The 22,156-nt window shown below is 38.3% G+C and overlaps 1 pseudogene; it reads left to right on the top strand.

The window, feature by feature from the left end:
- Positions 1–1,371: 1,371 nt before the first annotated feature.
- On the top strand, positions 1,372–4,201 carry LOC109124033 (spliceosome-associated protein 130 A-like; annotated as a pseudogene).
- The last annotated feature ends 17,955 nt before the right edge of the window (positions 4,202–22,156 follow it).

Raw genomic sequence — 22,156 nt, forward strand, 5'->3', positions numbered from 1 at the left:
AGCATAGAGTAACCTTTCCAAAATGCAAAGGACACAAAAAGGAAGGAAAAATGAAGAAAGGAGAAAGGATGATTTTTTCAGCAGATTGGGTTTCAGGAGGCTGATGAATACTCAAAAAAAAAAAAACAAACAAAAAAGATTGGAGGCAAGAGACGGGAAGAAGCAGAGAGAATTCCTTTTGATTGTTTTATTTATTTTTTTTTTTTAAGGATTTTGGAGAAGAACCATAGCCGGAAACCAAGTGATTGTGGTCAAGACCGTCCAGGTATGCTTTTTGTGGCTCTCTGGATTCTTATTTATATTGGATTCCTCATTCTGGTTGTTTCTAGACATTCAATATTTTGCTGGTTGGTGTGGACAGTAAAGGCCACAAGTTGTACGGTTGAGATTGGTTCTTTGCTTGTTTGCCATGTTTTGGTTTTCATTCTTTTTAATGCCACTGATTCCATCTGAAAATAATTTGTATATGTGTCCATCTTTGAATTTGATGCTAGAAATCATGCCCTGTTTATATTTAGACCCTATTTTGAATTGTTCCTATGTTCTTAGCCTAACACTTGAAATGAGGCTATCATGTTTGTTGATTGACATCTTCTGTTCTTTCCTTCCCTGTGTTTTACTTTGTTTTTGTCTGTTCTCTATTCCTTTTCCCACGCGATGTTCAAATCCTTGTCTGTGTATTCGGGTGTACGTTGGGGGAATGACGGAAGTGTTGATATGAGGGATAAGGTGTGCAGCAATCACAGTGTTTTCCCGTGTATTTCTGGTGGTTCTATTTCTATGTCTCTATGGATCCTACTGCAGCTTGCCTAGTTCCGGAAGGTTTTGTGTTAGTGGATAAAAGCTCAGATACCGGGTAGTAGATGCTAAGATATTGCAGCGAGTTTATAAGGAAGATTGAGTTTCTTCAAAAGTTTTTCTCCCTGTTTCAGTCAGATTTATTAATTGGATTGGGAACCATCTCTGGTTAAAGATTCTGGATCTGCCATGATGTCCAGATGGATGGTGATAGTCAACCTTGCAATTTGTGTAGCAGGATTTGCCCTCTTGCAGTTACTGTTCATGCTCAATCTAATGATGTCCACGATGAGAAGGGAGCGGTTTTGTCACTGAATAACCCCAATAACCCGTCATCACTTGCCTTTGTTTAAACATTTCTGAAGTTTATTTACTCCATGTTATACCTTCTTCCTCTGGTTCTGGAGATGTTATCAAGGGCTTAGGATTGATTCTCACCTTCTCTTATGCATCCTATCTTTTTTCTTGTGAAAATTTCACTCGAACTACAGTAGTGCAGCAGTTACCCTATTTAAAGACTTGAGGGGCGCAGAACTTTTAGCAAAGAAGATGCATCTATAAGGATACAGGATTATGGCTTTGTTGAAGGCCCTTGTGACTGCTGTGTTAGGGATGGATTCTAAAGACGAAGAAAATGGTAGTCATTGCGTTCTGGTCAATGCAATAGATTCAGCTGCAGTTGACATCAGTAATGAGCAGTTCGTCCAACTTTCATCTTTCATGTATCTGTTCTGGATTACAGAATATTAAAAATTCCGAAACTTGCTGGTCATCAGTGGAGAAATCAGAAACTGTACTCAAGCTACTGCCATGGCCTAATTTTGCCTAGAGGGGCTTTACTCAGCATTTTCTTTGCTCTACTGGTGCACGCCTTCTGCTCCTCTCTTAGAGATCGTTTGAAGAAAGCTTTGAATGAATTTAGCATTGATTCGGGCTCCTTTCCTCCGGATCCTAGAATTTGGAGACGATGGCAAGAATGTCAATGTTGTTTCATTTGCAAATGCTACTCTTATGCCTTCTATTGGTGACGAAGTTGAAAAAGTAAGTGATAGTGGGTTTCTTGATACTACACTATCCCTTGCTGTTTCTTTGATAGGTGATGATTCCTTGATGCAAATTCACAATAGTGGTATCCGACATATAAGGGAAGGCAGGCGTATTAATGAGTGGAGAACTCCTGGAAAGAGGACAATAGTTAAAGTTGGTTCCAATAGGCTCCAAGTGGCTTTTGCACCGAGTGGAGGGGAGCTTATATATTTTGAGATGGATATGACTGGTCAGTTGATGGAGGTTGAGAAGCATGAAATGTCTGGAGATGAGGCTTGTTTGGGACATTGCCCTGGTTGCTGAAGGAAGACAGAGATCTCGTTTTCTCGCAGTTGGATCATGTGACAACACTATTCGTAGCTTGTCTTTGGATCCTGATGACTGTATGCAGATTTTGGGCTTGCAAAGTGTTTCTTCTCCTCCAGAATCTCTTCTCTTTCTTGAGGTTCAGGCATTAGTAGGTGGTGAGGATGGCGCTGATCACCCTGCTAGTTTTTTTTCTTAATGCTGGTTCACGGAATGGTGTTTTGTTTAGAACGGTGGTAGATATGGTGGCAGGTCAGCTCTCTGATTCTTGTTCCCGATTCTTAGGACTGAGAGACCTAAAGCTATTCTCTGTTATTGTGAGAGGCCGACGTGCAATGCTATGCTTGTCAAGCAGCCCTTGGCTTGGTTATATTCACCGAGGGCATTTTCTGTTGACACTACTTTCTTGTGAGACACTTAAATTTGCTGCCTCGTTTTCATCTGATCAGTGTGCTGAAGGTGTGGTTGTTGTTGCTGGGGATGCGCTAAGGGTCTTCATTATTGAAAGACTGGGTGAACCATTTAATGAAACTGTGATTCCTTTAAGGTATACACCGAGAAAGTTTGTTCTTCAACCCAAGCAAAAAATTATTGGTAGTTATTGAGAGTGACCAAGGAGCATTTGCAACGGAAGAGCATGAAGCCGCTAAGAAGGAATGCTTTGAGGCTGCTGGAATGGGTGAGAATGGGAACGGTAATGTGGATCAGATGGAGAATGGTGGCGAGGATGAAGATAAGGATGATCCCCTCTCTGATGAGCAGTATGGTTATCCAAAGGCAGAGTCTGACAAGTGGGTCTCTTGCATCAGAATTCTTGATCCTAGGACAGCATGCACAACTTGTCTGCTGGAGCTTCAAGATAATGAGGCTGCATTTAGCATATGCACTGTGAATTTCCATGATAAAGAGTATGGAACTCTTTTAGCTGTTGATACACCAAAGTCGCCGCAGTTTTGGCCCAAAAGATCTTTTGATGCGGGTTATATTCATAATTATGTTCCGCTTGCTTTATGCCAGCTCCAGGGAAGATTTCTTGCCAGAATAAGGTCTATGCTCAGATTATATGATTTGGGGAAAGGAAGATTGCCAGGAAATGTATAGACGGGATGGAAATCAACTGTATATATTTGCTAACGACAGTGTTCCAAGATGGCTGACAGCATCTTACCACATAGATTTTGACACGCAGGAGCGGACAAGTCTGGTAATATCCAAACTTGATTTAGAGAATGAAGCAGAAGAGTTAAAGAACTCTAACGTAAACCTGCAGTTAGAAAATTCTGAATTGGTAGAAAGGTTAGAAACCATTCAAGTCTTTGCAAGTTTTGTTCTAGAATGTCCAGAGGTAGAAGAAGTGAGGAAACTGAATCACAGTTTGAGACACTAAAATGAAGATTTGTCAAAGAAATTGGGCAACTCCAAGCAAATCAATGCTCACTGATGTGGGGAGCCAGTCTATCTTCAGCAGCTTAATGTTCACCTATGCCATGAGCTGAGAAATTAACAGGCTGGTGACTCAACTGCATGTAAAAAGAACTATTGCATTCGCTCAGGAGCGGCCCTCACTGTTGGACTTTCTTCAGCACACCGAATTTTGGAAAGCCAGAGGACTCCTACAAGCTAATTCCATTGATGTGCAAGCGACTTATGAAGTCAATTCCAGGGAGTTGCTGTTTGTGGGCCATATAAAGACACTTTGTTGCCTGCATCTGCCTTAGATGCAGATGATGAAATATATCCTCTAGCTTATGGGATGGTTAATACTGATAATGAAGAAAACTTGTTGTGGTTCCTTGAGCATCTGAAGTCTTTTCTGATGGATCATCATGTGGTTCTAATTTCAAATAGGAACTCAAGCTTTCTTTCAGTAGCTAACAAAGTATTTGGCAGTGGTTACAATGCTTACTGTCTCAGCCGTTTGAAGGAGAGCCTAGACTACTTCATAAGTAGTAATCTGATAGGCCTCCTATACGTTATGTGTATAATAGAAAAGGGAAGAGGAATGGACTGCCACCTGGCAGTTAGTTGTAACAGCTTGAGTGGAGGTTAGGTCACAGTTGGATACGGGCTGAGAGGAAGGTTTAAATAGAAAAAGAGGGGGAATTACAGGGGAGGGAGAAGATTGTGGATCTGGTAGGGATTTGAGGACCAGTTGGGACTCTTGTTTCTTGAAATTCTTGAAATTCAATAATAAATCTCCATTAGATACCTATCAATTTGGTATCAGAGCATCGATCCAGATGGCTCAGAAAAGGAATGAAGGTCGCGTGGATTGTCTAGAGAAGGAAGTTGGAGAAATCAGAGAGGAGATGCAACGCTTACCAAGAATGGAAAAGACGGTTATGGACCTTGCTCAGAATGTAATGCGAGTTTCTGCAGTCGCTGGAAGAGACGCAGAAGGCAGTGGCGGCGTTGTCATTAGGGCGGAACACGACGACTGCTGCTCAACGAGAAGATCGGGCTGGATGGATCCCTGGAGTTTGGGAACCCAGTGGGGGGGGGATGGCGTCGGATGAGATGAGGCGAGGTGGAAATGGAGAATGGCGCGGCAGCCGAAGGGTGGAGATGCCTGTATTTACGGGAGAGAACCCGGACGGCTGGATCTTCCGGGCCGATCGATACTTTGCAACGTACGGACTCACTGAAGAAGAGAAATTAGTCGCCGCCGCGATGAGTTTAGATGGGGACGCACTCTCTTGGTACCAATGGACTGATTCGAGAGAGGTGTTTGGGAGTTGGGAAAATTTGAAGAGGCGGTTGTTGCTTCGCTTTCGTCTGACTCAAGAAGGGAGCCTTTGTGAGCAGTTTTTGGCGGTGCGACAACAAGGGACAGTGGCAGCATACTGGCGGGAATTCGAGATTCTAGAGACTCCATTGAAAGGGATTTCAGAGGAGGTAATGGAAAGCACGTTTATGAATGGGCTGCTTCCTGAGATCCGGGCTGAGCAACGTCTATTGCAACCATATGGGCTGGGCCACTTAATGGAAATGGCCCAAAGAGTTGAAGACAGGAATTTAGCCATGAGAGCAGCCCGTGAACCAAATGGCCCAAAGAGCACCAAAATGTTGTCAACTGCAAATCGAGGTGAGTGGAAGATTGGGGAAAATTTTCAGACTAGGGCAGTGGCTGTCGGCGAGAAGACGATGAGCCAGCGACGTGAGATTCCGATAAAGAGACTGACGGAATCGGAGCTTCAAGCCCGTAGAGAGAAGGGGCTCTGGTTTAAGTGTGAAGAAAAGTTCTCCCCTGGTCATCGCTGTAAGAAAGAATTACGGGTTTTATTGGTGCACGAAGATGAGGAGGAAGACGATAACCAGTTTGACGACAGAGCAACCGAAGAACCTGCACTCATCGAGCTGAAAGACGCTGTGGAATTATCTCTAAATTCCGTGGTCGGTTTAACTACGCCGGGAACTATGAAGATCAAAGGGACGATTGGGTCAAAAGAGGTAATCATCCTTGTAGACAGTGGGGCTACCCACAATTTTTTATCCCTTGAATTGGTTCAACAATTAACACTTCCATTAACTACAACAACGAGTTACGGGGTGATGATGGGAACCGGGATATCCGTGAAAGGGAAGGGCATTTGTAGAGGAGTTTGTATTTCAATGCAGGGGCTCACTGTAGTGGAAGATTTTCTTCCACTCGAATTAGGCAACACTGATGTGATTCTAGGAATGCCTTGGTTGGGGACCTTAGGAGACGTGAAGGTAAACTGGAAGATGCTAACAATGAAGATCAAAATGGGGAAGGCAGTGATGGTGTTAAAGGGAGACCCGAGCCTTAGTCGGACTGAGGTATCTCTTAAAGCAATGGCTAGAGCACTGCAGCACCATAGCCAAGGGGTATGGGTGGAACTCTGTTAGACTTCCACCACTTCGGATTTGAGTGAAGGAGTACAAGAGGTCCCGAAAACAGTTAAAGAAGTATTAGCTCAACATCAGCAAATTTTTGAGCCGATAACAGGGTTACCACCAAGTCGTGATATTGATCATGCCATTCAATTAATTCTGGGAGCATCTCCGGTTAATGTCCGACCCTACCGGTATCCACATATTCTAAAGAATGAAATAAAGAGATTGGTGCAAGAGATGCTGGAGGCAGGAATTGTTCGGCCTAGCTTAAGCCCATTCTCTAGTCCAGTGTTGTTGGTGAAAAAAAAAGATGGAGGATGGAGGTTTTGCATAGATTACCGCGCCCTCAACAAAGTTACAGTCCCGGATCGGTTTCCCATTCCGGTGATTGATGAGTTACTTGACAAACTTCATGGTGCGACCATTTTTTCCAAACTAGACCTCAAATCAGGTTACCACCAGATTCGAGTCCGGCAACAAGACATCCCCAAAACGGCATTTCGCACCCATGAAGGTCACTACGAGTTCTTGGTGATGCCTTTTGGGCTAACCAATGCACCAGCGACTTTCCAATCGTTAATGAACCGTATATTTTGGCCACATCTTTGGAAATTTGTGCTCGTATTTTTTTATGACATATTGGTCTACAGCAAAGACTTGAAGGAGCATTGTGACCATTTGCAAACTGTGCTGTCCATTTTGGCGAACCACCAACTGCACGTCAATGGAAAGAAATGTCTCTTTGCTAAACTACAATTGGAATACCTAGGCCATTTGGTTTCTGCCAAGGGGGTTGCTGCTGATCCCAACAAGATTTCAGCCATGGTAGAGTGGCCCACACCCAAATCCCTTAAAGAATTACGAGGATTTCTTGGATTGACTGGATACTACCGTCGATTTGTAGAGGGATATGGAGCTATTTCTTGGCCTCTCACTCAGGAACTCAAAAAAGATGCTTTTAATTGGAACTTAGAGGCTGAGGTAGCCTTCCAAAAATTGAAAACAACTATGACAACAATACCGGTTTTAGCTTTGCCCAATTTCAGCCAACTCTTCATTGTAGAGATGGATGCCTCGGGGTATGGTTTGGGTACCGTTTTGATGCAAAGTCATAGACCAGTAGCTTATTTTAGTCAAGTCCTCACAGCAAGGGAACGACAAAAATCCATATATGAAAGAGAGTTAATGGCTATTGTCTTAGCAGTTCAGAAGTGGCGTCATTACCTGCTTGGTCGCCACTTTATTGTGCGAACGGATCAAAGTAGCTTGAAGTTTCTACTAGAGCAAAGAATAGTGAATGAGTCATATCAAAAGTGGGTCGCAAAACTGTTTGGGTATGATTTTGAAATTCAGTTTCGGCCAGGACTGGAGAATAAAGCAGCTGATGCCTTATCTCGCATCCCCATTTCTATGGAGTTAGCTGCCCTCATGGTTCCTAGTCGCATAGACACTTCGTTGATCAGTTCACAAGTTGAAGCTGACCCGCACCTTGTTAAGATTAAACAGAGGCTACTGGCTGATCCGGATGCTTATCCTAGGTATTCCTTGGACCATGGCATTCTCCTTTACAAGGGGCGCCTAGTCCTTCCCAAGGCCTCACCCCTTGTTCCAGCACTTCTTCAAGAGGGCCATGCTAGTGTGGTTGGAGGGCATTCCGGGTTCTTGCAGACTTACAAACGACTCACAAGAGACTTCTTTTGGGTTGGCATGAAAAATGATATCAAAGAGTTTGTGGAGAAGTGTCTAGTATGTCAACAAAATAAGACCCTAACTTTGTCGCCTGCGGGGTTACTACAACCACTGCCTATTCCAGACAAAATATGGGACGATGTGACAATTGACTTTATTGAGGGGCTTCCTAAGTCTGAGGGTTATAACTCCATTTTAGTTGTTGTGGATCGATTGAGCAAATATGCTCACTTCTCACTGCTCAAGCATCCTTTCACAGCTCAAACGGTGGCTGCTATCTTTGTTCAGGATGTTGTCAAATTACATGGATTTCCCCGTTCCATTATTAGTGATCGTGACAAGGTATTTCTTAGCCGATTTTGGACAGAGCTATTTCGGTTGCAGGGTACTTCTCTCTGCCATAGTACCGCATATCATCCGCAAACGGATGGACAAACGGAAGTGGTCAACCGTTGTGTGGAGACATACCTTCGATGTTTTTCATATAACAAGCCTAGACGTTGGTCTACATGGATTTCATGGGCAGAATACTGGTATAATACCACATTCCACTCCTCCACTAATACGACACCGTTTCGAGCAGTTTACGGGCGAGACCCACCACCGTTGATACGTTTTGGATCAGATTCCACCTCTGTTCTGGCAGTGGATCAGTTATTGCAAGAGCGTGATCTAATTTTAAATGAATTGAAGGATCATCTCTGCTGTGCCCAATCCAAAATGAAGTCATCTGCAGATGCTCATCGACGTGCAGTCCAATTTGAAGTTGGGGATTTTGTCTATATAAAGCTTCGTCCGTATCGACTTCGTTCCCTTGCCAAGCGACCAAATGAGAAGCTCTCCCCACGATATTTTGGCCCTTACAAAGTAGTGCAGCAAATTGGTCCAGTGGCGTACAGGTTAAAGCTTCCTTCTTCGACATCTATTCATCCAGTGTTTCATGTTTCCCAGCTCAAGCGGGCTCTTGGTTCAGCTGATTTGTGTCAGCCACTTTCCCCTATTCTTACTGAGGATTTGGAATGGCTTGTGGAGCCTGATCAGGTCTTAGATATTCGCCAATCTTCCAATAACAATCAGCTTGGTACTGAAGTACTTATTCAGTAGAAAGGACTTCCTCAGTTTGAAGCTTCATGGGAATCAGTTGACACAATTAAAGAGCACTTTCCTGACTTCCACCTTGAGGACAAGGTGTCTCTCATTGAGGGGGGTAATGATAGGCCTCCTATACGTTATGTGTATAATAGAAAAGGGAAGAGGAATGGACTGCCACCTGGCAGTTAGTTGTAACAGCTTGAGTGGAGGTTAGGTCACAGTTGGATATGGGCTGAGGGGAAGGTTTAAATAGAAAAAGAGGGGGAATTACAGGGGAGGGAGAAGATTGTGGATCTGGTAGGGATTTGAGGACCAGTTGGGACTCTTGTTTCTTGAAATTCTTGAAATTCAATAATAAATCTCCATTAGATACCTATCATAATCCGATCTTAAAGATGAGACATTTAAAATCTGCTCTTGATGCCAAGGTCAAATATCAGAAAGAATATGTTCAGAACACGTGAGCATGAAGATCACGTGAAATCTGGACCCAGTCCAAGACAAGCTGAATCACAGACGGAACTAGAGAAAATGTAGGCTGATATTAAAGAGAGTTGAAGGCAAATTTGATAGAAAAAGAAACTGAATTATTGGGTATTTCAGAGGAAATGGGAGATGGACTAATTCCAGTTTGGGTTTTTGGTGAATTGCACTTGGCACCCCTGAGAATGTCAATTCAAATACTGATCTAAAAACGACTTAAGTACACTCCACATCAATCTCCGATTTGGCAGCCCCAAAGAAGGTTTCTGAAAAGACTCATTCAACAGAAATTGTTTCAGTCTTTAATAAATCAGAGGTGGCAGGTCCATTTATCTGAAGGAATGTGGTAGTTCAGCAACGAGAGCAGATGGAGAACCTGTAGATTGTTTGAATGCTCCTGTGATTGTTCATAGATATACTTCAGATTTTTTTCAAGAACTCCTTCAACACTGTCAAGCTCGCCAAGAAGTAGGAAAAATTGGAGCAAATCCAAATTCGTGCACAGAATGAATGTCTACAGTTCGCTCAAGCTGAGATGTTTCCCCAGAACTCACAGAATCCGCACCTTCAATTGCAGAAAGAAAGACAAAAGCTCTACCTTCGGATCTGGGATTAGGCTTCAGATGAAACTGGTTGAAAATCTGAGAATAAAGATGCAGGGGCTGTTTTGATAGCTACACAGAATGCTCTTTTACCTGAAAGCTCGGTAAGCTAGAGGATAAGTTGTTTCTGAATAAATTTACCTACATGGGAAAGGCCTTGGCATGAGGAGCTTTCAATAAGCTGTATACATGCATTGGTTTCTCACCCCAAGCTGCAGTTGGCACCTCTCATCACAGAACTTGAATTTAGATGAGATTCTCTTACTTGACTCTTCCTCTGTTTATGCCTTTTTAATTTGTTCGAGTTGTCTTAATTGAGGTGGCTCTCTGAATTTGATTGAATACGAGATTCATGAAATTGTGGACAGAAAACTGCATATACACAGCTTTTGATCAAGTTGCTGAAATTGTGTGATTAAAGAAACTTACGAACATCCGGTCAGGGAATGGACAAATAACCACGGGTTTGGAGAATGTTGACCTCAGATTGTATATGTGCTCGAGTTCCTCAGCTGCTTCAAATCATTTCCAGATCCTGCATTTCTTCTCATTTTCCTCATGTTGGGAAATTTAGCATTTTCTGCATTGAAGCCGAATCACCCAGTTTCTGTTTTGATTTTAAGATTTTATAAATCTTAATTCTGTCGACAGCCATAGTGAGTTTGTTGAAATAGTAGCGTACATCAAGAACAGTTGGTGACAGGCTTGTCTCCCACGGTGAAGCTTTCACCATCTATTGCAGCGACAGAGCACATATCCTCAAAGCGTTTGCTTGAGAAAAGCTACTGGATTCCAGAATCCCTCCAGATTGTTATCTCTTCCAGCCGACTTCAGCCAGAACCAAATGCGATCTGGTTATCTTTTCTGGAGTCACCGTGAGGAAACTGGCTTCAGAGCTACTGAAACTTTTCATCCCCCACCGCAAATTCGCCAAGGATCAAAATAGATGTCAAGCCGATTAAACTCTAAAGTTTGGTTGATCAATCCCAAGACGGTTATGCTGCCATACTTGGAAGACTGAATGCAGAAAGTTATCCCCACTGTACAAAAGAGCATAATCAGCTCTTATCATAGAAGTTGAAACTGAAGAAAGTAGAAATCCATAGTCGATAAGGAAGCCATTGAAGACTGCAGTCTGATCGGAAATCAACTCCCTTCAACCTGCCCTGCATTGTCTCTACCCGCATGGCAACCCATACATGTCTCATGAGAAGAGTAAACCTACCCAGAACCTAACAACTGCGAATTAAAGACTAGGAAATTGCCTGTTAATCATTGAAAGTTAATGACCAGAACAACAGAGATGGTGTTAATGACTATTGCAATTAGGAATTAAGATGTCTGGAAGAGGGTCAATCTTCAAACGCTGAAATTGCTGACCTGCTGTGGAGTCTCTACAAAAGATGCCTGATTTACGGTTAATGGGAAGTTGGACAAGTTATAGCCTGGTGGAACGCTGCGAGTGGTTACTCTGTTCGAAGTTGTGAAAGCTTTGAGAAGACTGAAGAAATGCTTTAAACGATACCTTAAAGAGACATTGTTTCATGGCCACCTTGGTGCACACCTCTTCCTCGTTTTGTTTCTATGATTGAGAATTTACAGTTTTTGAGTTAATTTTTCAAATCCATTTTCAATTGAATAATTCCAATTTTAAAAATCCATCTTTAGACTTCTTCTAGGCAATAAAAATCCTCATTTTCCATAAACTTTTGCTACCATTTTCCTTTTGATATGCATTTTCACTGTTTCCAAATAATTTTCTGGTTTCTCGTTTTTTTTAATAAGCATGAACAAACTTCATGATTCCAAATAAGGGAACTCATTGAACCAATTCATGCAAAAATAATGCGGACCTTGGTGGGGGGTCCAACATTCTTGACATCTTCTTTGATATTGATTCAAATGGGGTGTTTGTTTTATATTTGATTGATATTGAACTTCGTTGTGATACATAAGATTGTTTTACAATTATTATTGAGCTAACCTCGTTTTCCATAGAAGTGTTGATGCTTGCTAACCAGATGCGCTCTCCACCACCTTAATTTCAAAATCTCATGAATATGCGTGTCATTGCCCTTGTTTAGTGTCATACTTGACTATCTTGATATTTGTTTGATTATTTCTTAGTATTTGTTTGATTATCTTTAGCAAGAATACATGTTGTGATGAGGGCACAACGAATAAATGGAATGCAGATCCTATTCAAGTTCCAGTTGGTTCAGTTACAAGGGCTCGAGCTAAAAAGTTCAAGGAAACTCTTAATGGACTGATTCAAAAAATTTGGGTTGAGGTGAATTTGTGGAGGCCCAAGAAGATGCTCTACATGTTCCACAAGGTTGGATTTCCATGATTCAAGCTTTGGAATAATCTAGAAGAATCCATCAAAGAGAACATGTCACAAATTGCATGGATTGAATGGAGTTTTCTAAATTGGTGATTACCCAATTTTTGACTCATCAAGGAGATTGGTTGGTGCAATCTAAAGCAATCTTTTAAGATTGCTAAATTACCTTTCTTATTTATTATTATATTTTAATTTTTGAATTTTATGGGAAAGTAATAAATTAGAAATTCTCTTGTTTCTTTTTTACTTTGGGGTAGGCATGATTTTAGGAAATAATGGATTCAATTTTCAAAATCCAACTCAGGATATTTTAGTTTCCCTTTTCTAGCTAACTGCGAATCTTAGGCAAAATATTTAGGAATTTTCTAATTACCAAATTCGTTGACGTCTTTGTATTTAAATAGCCATCAACTTATTGAAAAATAATACAGATTTCATTTATAATTTAGTGAGATAAAATTCTCTTTGGTTCTTTTAGAACTCTTTGAACTTATCGGAAAGATTTTTATGGTGTTCTCCTTCGACTTATCAATCAATCCTTCCATAATTGATTGTAACATCTTCATTATACCAAGGTTCTTGCTTCCATATAAGCAACAAGTTGCAGTTTCATACAAATCTATTTCTAGACGATCTTGGAGCAATTATTGATTCAAAGTTTCTCAATTTAGTGGTGTGGATCATATCATTTGGTATTAAAGCTTGGCACTAGTTTTAGGTTTGCCTATTTTTTTATTTTATTTTTTAAAATGATATTCGAATTCAAGTCTTATAATTATTATTTTTAAATTTTAAATCTTTGTATTGTTTTCAATTCTACAAATCCGAATTTCTTGCTCCAAACAAACTCTAAATACGTAGGCTTAAAAGAATTGATTCTTTAGTGCGAAGTTTGAAATCCTTAAATCTGTGAGACAACCTTGCTTTGCTAAGCCCTTAAATCCGAATTTCTCTTGGTGAATCCTTGGTGAATTGTTGCTACAAATCTTGATATTTGTTTGATTAGTTTGATAAGAACCTATAGAGGATTACTACAAATGGCAAAAGCCAAGAGCAGTGAGCACATAAAAGGGTAAAAACCAATCTAATTTTATGTGAAAACACGAGTGAAAGTTGAGTGAATCATTCTTTGAGTGAAACACATGAGGGAATGTGTGAGGTTCTTTTCTTTTCTAACTTTGTTTTGTAGCAAACGTGTCATACTTGAACAAAAATACTTTCGGGAATGCATCAGAAGGGTTGATCTGAATTTTCTCACGGAAGCTTTAATGGGTGAGATGAGAAGAGTGTTGAGAGCATAGATGGAGTAGGTTCATAAACGGATAGATCGAGTAGAGAATGCACATGTGGAGTAGCCACAAAACGCTCCTAATGTGCGTAGGAGACAGAAAGTTCAACCTAGGGAAGTGAGAGTTGAAGATGATGAGTATTATGGAGGCAGTTTTGATGAAGAAGATGATTGAGATTCAATTGTTGGCAATAGGAGATATGGTGGCCGATTTAGATAGGCTAAGAATCGGGAAGATAATAACTTGGGTAGTATTAAGATGAAGATTCCATCGTTTCAAGGAAAAAACGATCTCGAAGCTTACCTTGAGTGGGAGAAAAAAAAAATAGAATTAATATTTGATTGTCATAATTATTCCGAGCTTAAAAGAGTAAAACTTGCAGCCATTGAATTTTTCGATTATGTGATTATTTGGTGGGATCAACTAGTATTAAATAGGATGAGAAATAGAGAATGTCCAATAGAAATGTGGGAGGAGATGAAAACTGTGATGATGAGATGATTTGTTCCAAGCCATTACTACCATGAGTTGTACCAAAAATTGTAAAGTCTTACACAAGGTAATCGAAGTGTGGAAGATTATTATAAGGAGATGGAAATTACTATGATCTGAGCAAATGTAGAGGAGGATTGAGAGGCTACTATGGCTAGGTTCTTAGTTGGTTTGAACCGGGAAATTTCTAATTTGGTGAAATTACTACATTATGTGGAGTTGGAAGATATGGTGCACATGGCTATCAAAATTGAGAACCAACTCAAGAGGAAAGGCATCAGTACACGGCAAAACCTTAACTTAGGATCATCATGGAGGTCGAATTTTGTGAAGAAAGAGAATAAGCAAGCCACTACCAAGCCCAAAATCAAGCAAAAACAAGAAGCAACCAACCATGGAAATCAAGGTAAATCTGATTCCTCCACCACTCGGAATCGTGATATTAAGTGTTTTAAATGCCAAGGCATGGGTCACATAGCAAGCCAATGTCCAAACAAAAGAGTTATGATATTAAGAGATAATGGTGAGATTGAGTTCGATCACGAAGATAACATGGAATCTATGCTACTATTGGAGGACATGGATGATGAGGAATACATTGTCCAAGGAGAATTATTGGTTGCAAGGAGAGCTCTAAGTATGAGGTTAAAGAAGATGACAAAGTGTAGCGAGAAAACATCTTTCATACTAGATGTCACGTGCAAAACAAGGTATGTAATATGATTATTAATGAAGGTAGTGATACTAACGTTGCTAGCACTACAATGGAGGAGAAATTAGGGTTGTCAACAATTAAACATCCTCGGCCTTACAAGTTGCAATGGCTTAATGATAGTGGTGAGGTGAGGGTTACTAAACAGGTGTTAGTATCCTTTCGCATCGGGAAATATGAAGACAAAGTTTTGTGTAATGTAGTTCTAATGCAAGTTAGACACTTGTTACTAGACCGATCATGGCAATTTCATCGGCATGTTAAGCATAATGGTTTCACCAACAAAAACTCATTTGTGCTTAATCAAATGACAATCACTCTAGTCTTTTTTGTCACCAAATGAGGTCTATGAAGATCAAGTGAGGTTACAAAAAGAGTGATCTAAAGAAAAAAAATGAGAAAAAGGAAAACAAGTGAAAATCATAAAGAAAATAAAAGAGAGGCCGAGAAATATGAAAGAGAAAACAAGATGACAGATTCAGCCATTGAGAGAAAAGCAGAGAGAAAAACAAATTTCTATGCAAAAGTGAGTGAAATAAAAAGAGCGACGTTTTTTAATCTACCAATGATTGTACTTTTGTACAAAGAGGCATATTTAAACACTAACAAACTTGACGCGTCTTTGCCTAGTTCAGTTGTTGTTTCTCTTTTATAGGAGTTTGATGATGTCTTTTCCGAGGAGGTTCCACATGGTTTACCTGCTATTTGAGGAATTGAACACCAAATCGATTTCGTGCTCAATGCTTCCATTCCAAACCAACCGACCTATCAAAGCAATCTCGAGGAGACAAAGGAACTACAAAGGTAGGTTAGTGAATTGATGGAAAAGGGGTACATAAGGGAAAGTATGAGTCTATGCGTTGTGCCGGTGATTTTGGTTCCTAAAAAGGATGGGACGTGGAGAATGTGCGTTGATTGCTGAGTAGTCAACAACATAACGATAAAGTATCATCATTCTATTCCTCGCTTAGATGATATGTTAGATGAATTACATGGAACTTGTGTATTTTCTAAGATTGATCTAAATAGTGGGTATCATCAAATAAGAATGAGAGAGTGATGAATGGAAAACTGCTTTTAAAACAAAATATGGTTTATATGAGTGGTTAGTTATGCCATTTGGATTAACTAATGCATCAAGTACTTTCATGCAATTAATGAACCATGTCTTGCGTGCTTTCATAGGCAGATTTGTTGTAGTTTATTTTGATGATATTCTCATTTATAGCAAAAACTTGGATGATCATGTTGAGCACTTAAATTCAGTTCTAAATGTACTTAGAAAAGAGAAGTTATTTGCTAACTTGAAGAAGTGCATTGATAAGCTTGTGTTTCTTGGTTTTGTTGTAAGTGCATAAGGAATACAAGTTGATGAAGAAAAAATCTGTGCAATTCAAGACTGGTCAAGTCCCACGAGTGTAGGTCATATTCGTAGGTTTCATGGACTCACTAATTTTTATAGGAGGTTCGTGAAAGACTTTAGTAGCATCACCGCACCACTTACCAAGGTCATCAATTGGATTCTAATGGGGAGATGAACAAGAGAAGGCGTTCCAATTGATCAAGGAAAAATTAACTCATGCTCCTTTACTTATTTTGCCTAATTTTACTAAAATGTTTGAAATTGAATGTGATGATTTAGGTACAAGTATAAGCGCAGTTCTTATGCAAAGAAGAAGTCCAATAACAAATTTCAGTGAGAAGTTAAGTGGGCCAACCTTAAACTACCCTACTTATGATAAAGAATTGCATGTGTTGGTTCGAGCGTTGCAACACTATCTTTGGCCTAAGGAGTTCGTGATTCACACCAATCATGAGTCCTTAAAGCATTTAAAAAGCCAATACAAATTGAACATGAGACATGCACGATGGGTGGAATTCATGGGAACATTTCCATATGTCATCCGATACAAGCAAGGTAAGGAAAACATCATTGTCGATGCACTTTCTCGAATATACATATTAATTTCTATTCTTGATGCAAAATTACTTGATTTTGAGCACATTAAAGAATCGTATCCTTTAGACCACAATTTTTGTGAGGACTTTCGGGCTTGTGAGAAAAACGCAGTGGATAAGTTCTTTAGGCACGAGGGTTTCTTGTTTCGAGAAAATAAATTATGTGTGCCGAAATGCTCTTCACGTGAATTGTTAGTAAGAGAATCCCATGGTGAAGGGTTAATGGGAGACTTTGGAGTTTCTAAGACCTTAGCCATTTTGCAAGAACATTTCTATTGGTCACACATGAAAAGAGATGTTGAGAGAATTTGTGGTAGATGTGTCACATGTAGGCAAGCAAAATCCCGAGTGCAACCCCATGGTTTATACACGCCACTGCCTATTCCTAGTGAGCCTTGGATTGATATTTCGATAGACTTTGTGTTAGGTTTACCTAGGTCTAAATGTGGTAGGGATTCAATTTTTGTGGTTGTGGATAGATTTTCTATGATGACACATTTCATTCCATGTCACAAAATTGATAATGTTTCACATGTTGTTGATTTATTCTTTAGAGAAATTATAAGATTACATGGTATGCCTAGGACAATAGTTTCAAATAGAGATGCTAAGCTCTTGAGTTACTTTTGGAAGACTTTATGGTGTAAGTTAGGAACTAAGTTGTTATTTTCTACAACTCGTCATCCATAAACTGATGGTCAAACCGAAGTAGTGAATAGGACTTTGTCTACTTTGTTCAGGGTTATTTTAAAAGGAATATAAAAACTTGGGAAGAGTGTTAACTTAGATGGAAAGAAAAAAGTTGAATTTGTTAAGCAGATACATGAGAAAGCAAGACTCAACATTGAAAAGAGGACGGAGCACTATGAAAAACAAGCTAATAAAGGGCATTAACAATTGATTTTTGAACCCGGAGATTGGGTTTAGTTGCACATGCAGAAAGAAAGATTTTCAGCACAAAGACGATCCAAGTTGCTTTCGAGAGGAGATAGACCTTTTCAAGTCCTTGAGTGCATCAATGACAATGCATATATGTTGGATTTTTTGGGTGAGTACAATGTTAGTGCCACTTTCAATGTTACTGATTTAAGTCCTTTTGATGTAGGTGATGATTTGAGGACAAATCATTTCCAAGAGAAAAGAAATGATGAGGGCACAACTAACAAATGGAATGCAGATCTTATTCAATTTCTAGTTGGTCTGATTACAAGGGCTCAAGCTAAAAAGTTCTAAGGTGAATTTGTGGAAGCCCAAGGAAGATGCTTTACATGTTCCACAAGGTTGGATTTCCATGATTCAAGCTTTGGAATAATCTAGAGGAATCCATCAAAGAGAACATGTTACAAATTGCATGGATTGAATGGCGTTTTCTAAATTGGTGATTGCCCAATTTTTTACTCATCAAGGAGATTGGCTAGTGCAATCTAAGGCAATCTTTTAAGATTGCTAAATTACCTTTCTTATTTATTATTATATTTTATTTTTTGAATTTTACGAGGAAGTAATAAATTAGAAATTTCCTTGTTTCCTTTTTACTTTGGGGTAGGCATGATTTTAGAAAATAATGAATTCAATTTTCAAAATCCAACTCAAGATATTTTAGTTTCCCCTTTTCTAGCTATCTACGAATCTTAGGCAGAATATTTGGGGATTTTCTAACTACCAAATTCGTTGACCTCTTTGTATTTAAATAGGCATCAACTTATTGAAAAATAATACAGATTTGATTCATAATTTTGTGAGAGAAAATTCTTTTTGGTTCTTTTAGAACTCTTTGAACTTATCAAAAAGATTTCTGTTGTGTTCTCCTTCAACTAATCAATCAATCCTTCCATAATTGATTATGGTGTCTTCATTATACCAAGGTTCTTGCTTCCATATAAGCAACGGGTCGTGGTTTCATACAAATATGTTTCTAAACGATCTTGGAGCCATTCTTGATCCAAAGTTTCTCAATTTCGTGGTGTGGATCATATCATGTTGTACGTCATATTCCTGAACTAACTTTGATATCTTGTGATAACGCTTGAGAAGCAGTTCAAGTACACACCCTAACTCTCTTTTATGATTGTGATTTGAATTTTTTATTTGGCATGCTAGCATTAATAGAATCTTGAAATCGCCTAGTCTACCTAGGTACCTTCAATCAATTGATTAATTTTCACATTTCCGTCAACTTAGCCAATAGAGACCTCTTTAGGGCTTAGAGGGGTGTCACCTCTTTGAGGTACCTTCCCAATATATGACCTGATCCCTAGACCTAGACTCAGGTTTTTCAAAGACACGTTTTTCCAAAACTATGGAGTCATTTCTTTAGGGTTTTCTTTCTTATTTTATTTTCCCTTTTGAAATAAAATAAAATAAGTGGCAACTCCAACTTTCCAAAAAATAATTTTTCACCATTAAAAAGCGAGTCTCGTCGACAAGTGGGAACACACCTGGAAAATGTTGATCCATAGTATAACAAACATTTAATTAAGTTCAACAGTATTCTTATATTTATGATAAGAGTGAAAACTTAAATAAGAAAAAAAAATTAAAGATTTCAAAACAAACTTTACAAAATTATCAACACTTACCTACATAATTCTTCTTTAAAAATATTCAAAGAAATAAATTTTTTTAAAAATTAAAAAATGAGACTTAAAAAAATAAAAAGTTTTGATATATATATATATATATATATAATTCTTAATAATGAATCTTTGGAATGTAATAGTTTTATAAATGAAAAGAAAAAAAATTAAAAGTAAAAAAAAAAATAGTCTATCTCAAGAAGGAGAAACAATTTTTTTTTTTAGCTTTATTTTTTTTTTCTTATTTGATCCAGTAGAATATTTCAAAATAACATGCATGCTTCAAAATTTATGTATTTTTATTAAATTATATCATTTTCATTTATATCTTTAAAATTAGAATTATTAAACCCACATAAAAAAAGATCAAATAACTATTTTTTTTTTACCTTTGATCAACACTGAACTTTTTTTATACCTTAAAAAAAGATTATTTTTTATAAGTAATGATTATTTTATATAATATGTTTATAAATTATTAAACATAAAATATTAATTATTTAATAGTTTTTTTTAATTCTAATTTTATTATAAAAAAGTAGTGCATATATAATTAAAATAAAATGGCATTTTTTATTACAAATAAGATAGGGCAAAAAAAAAATTTTGTTCATATATATCATCTACATAAAAGATGTGAGGAGGTTGGGAATGCAGTATGTAATACATTCATAAGAGCAAGTTCCCCATCAACATGCTACAATTCAGCTCATCCTTTTGCTTTAAACTATTTAATATTTCTTTCGGCTCAATGTTGTTTTTTGACATTTCAACTAATATACTCATTTCTTCTTAACTTAAACAACCAACAAAAGAATGTCCTTCAAGATGTTGTGCGTTAATGTGATTATGTCTTCCACATTTAACAACCAATATCTAATCATCATCAATTGTCAGTTTCACACCCTTAAGAGTAAATGGACACCCACATTTCTTTGTCCTTGTCAATCTTCTTTTCCTTTTCTTTTTTACTCATTTTCAATAGTAACCTTCAATGAGCCACTGTATACTTCACTTCTTTCACAAGTAAAAGTAATTCTAGGTTTTTGTCCACAAAGTACCCATATATTGATTGTAATAAAAGTAATATCCTTTACAAAAGATAATAGCCATTTCATTCATTTTACCGGTTTCTCATACCCATTAAATTAATGTCTCCCCACTACGATGAATGGTATTCATTGTGAACATAGTTATGTAGTCTATCATTTGCAGAGCTTCTAGTATAGATACATCATCATGTATTAATATTTTAATTAAATTAATTTTTTAAATAAAAGATGTTGTCCGATTATACAAAGTTAGATAGTTTTATAGTTGTCTAACATTGCACAACTGAACATTCCTAGGATGTCTAGATGTATACTATTGGACACTCTGAAAAGTGTTTAAAGGCATACGATCGGACACCTTTAAGAGTGCTAAGAAGTATATGATCAGACAACCTTAAGATTGTCCGCAAGTATATGGTCAAACTGTTGTGATAGAGCTCTTAAAAACATGACATGATGTAATAGATTTGGAATTCATTATTCATTTAATGATATTCCAGTTTCACTTTTATCTATTTTAATTCATATATTATATTTTATTAGCATTCTTGTCTACATATTTTGCATTGTACATGACTTGGATGCATTAAGACTTGCACAAAAGATCTAAGTCATGGGTTCTTTGCTAATAGATGACTTGTTCACAACCGATTCGTGGGTCTAGGCAACCCATTAGAGGTTGTAGTGCACCACCTCCTAATTTGAAGGATGGTTGATCTTAGATATCAAGATGGGCTTGCCATGGTGAGTGCGTTACTACATATGGTTACGCATTGGACAAGACCTGCAGTAAGTCACAACTTATGGTTATCAAGTAGTCATGACCTCACCAAGTTGTTTCATTGTGTTGTCTCTCAACCTTGAGAAAATAGAGTTTGTGCTAAAATTAGCAGTGACTTTGACCTACGAGTGAGATCATAAGTTGATCATATATTCCTTATGGATTGGGTCACTGTTGATGGAAGCCGGTAGCAATAGATATTCTCAATAGAGATACCATGATATCTCATGGAATTGAGACAGTGTGTCCCCTTAGGTGATCTTAAGGAGGGGTTTTAATGGAAATTATGGTCATAATAGTTCCTTAAGTGGAACTTGACATAAGCTCTTTAAGAGTTAAGACATGTTAGTTGAATACATAATAGAAGGATCTGTAACTCAAGGATAATAGAAGTAATCTTGAAAGGTTAATAGTTTTCACTATGTTAAACTACAAACACTAGTTCATAGGGAGACTGAATGCAATGGATAATAGGTCACAGACCCGAACACGTAGTGTCTCGTTGTTACTTATATAGATATTGGAGTTTAGTTGATTCTCTATATTGGGATGTTGAATCAACTTCAGAATTGGATTTTAAGGAAGCCAATACTCCTATGAGTCATAGTGGTCCCTATTCTTGGCTCATATACCTTATTGGCACGGATTATGAGGGTTAAATTGGTTCTAGGTTCACTTATATGCATAAGGGCATTTTGATAATTGCGAAAGGTTGCACAAGGTAAGTGAACAAGGTCTTTGGATTGAGCTAATTGATTAATTAGTAGGTTCTATTGGATTAATTAATCAATTAAGATCCATTTTAGGTTAGATTAAGTGACCCAAGTTCATATAGGCTCAAGTCACTTAAGCCTAGTTAAGAACCCTATAAATACCCCATAGAAGTTAGGGTTTCCATCACTTTTGGTCTTCCACCATCCAAAGAGAAAAAGAGTCATAGCCTCCACCCTCCTTTCCTCATCACCGAAGGTGTGCTAAGAATAAGGTTGAGTCATCGGGTGGAAGATCGTGGGTTTATGAGACTTCCAACAACTTCAAAGTTGTCTTCAACACATGGAATTTAAGGTTTGGGAACA

This window comes from Vitis vinifera, chromosome 15 (assembly GCF_030704535.1).
Source record: "Vitis vinifera cultivar Pinot Noir 40024 chromosome 15, ASM3070453v1".
In the NCBI taxonomy this organism is placed as follows: domain Eukaryota; kingdom Viridiplantae; phylum Streptophyta; class Magnoliopsida; order Vitales; family Vitaceae; genus Vitis; species Vitis vinifera.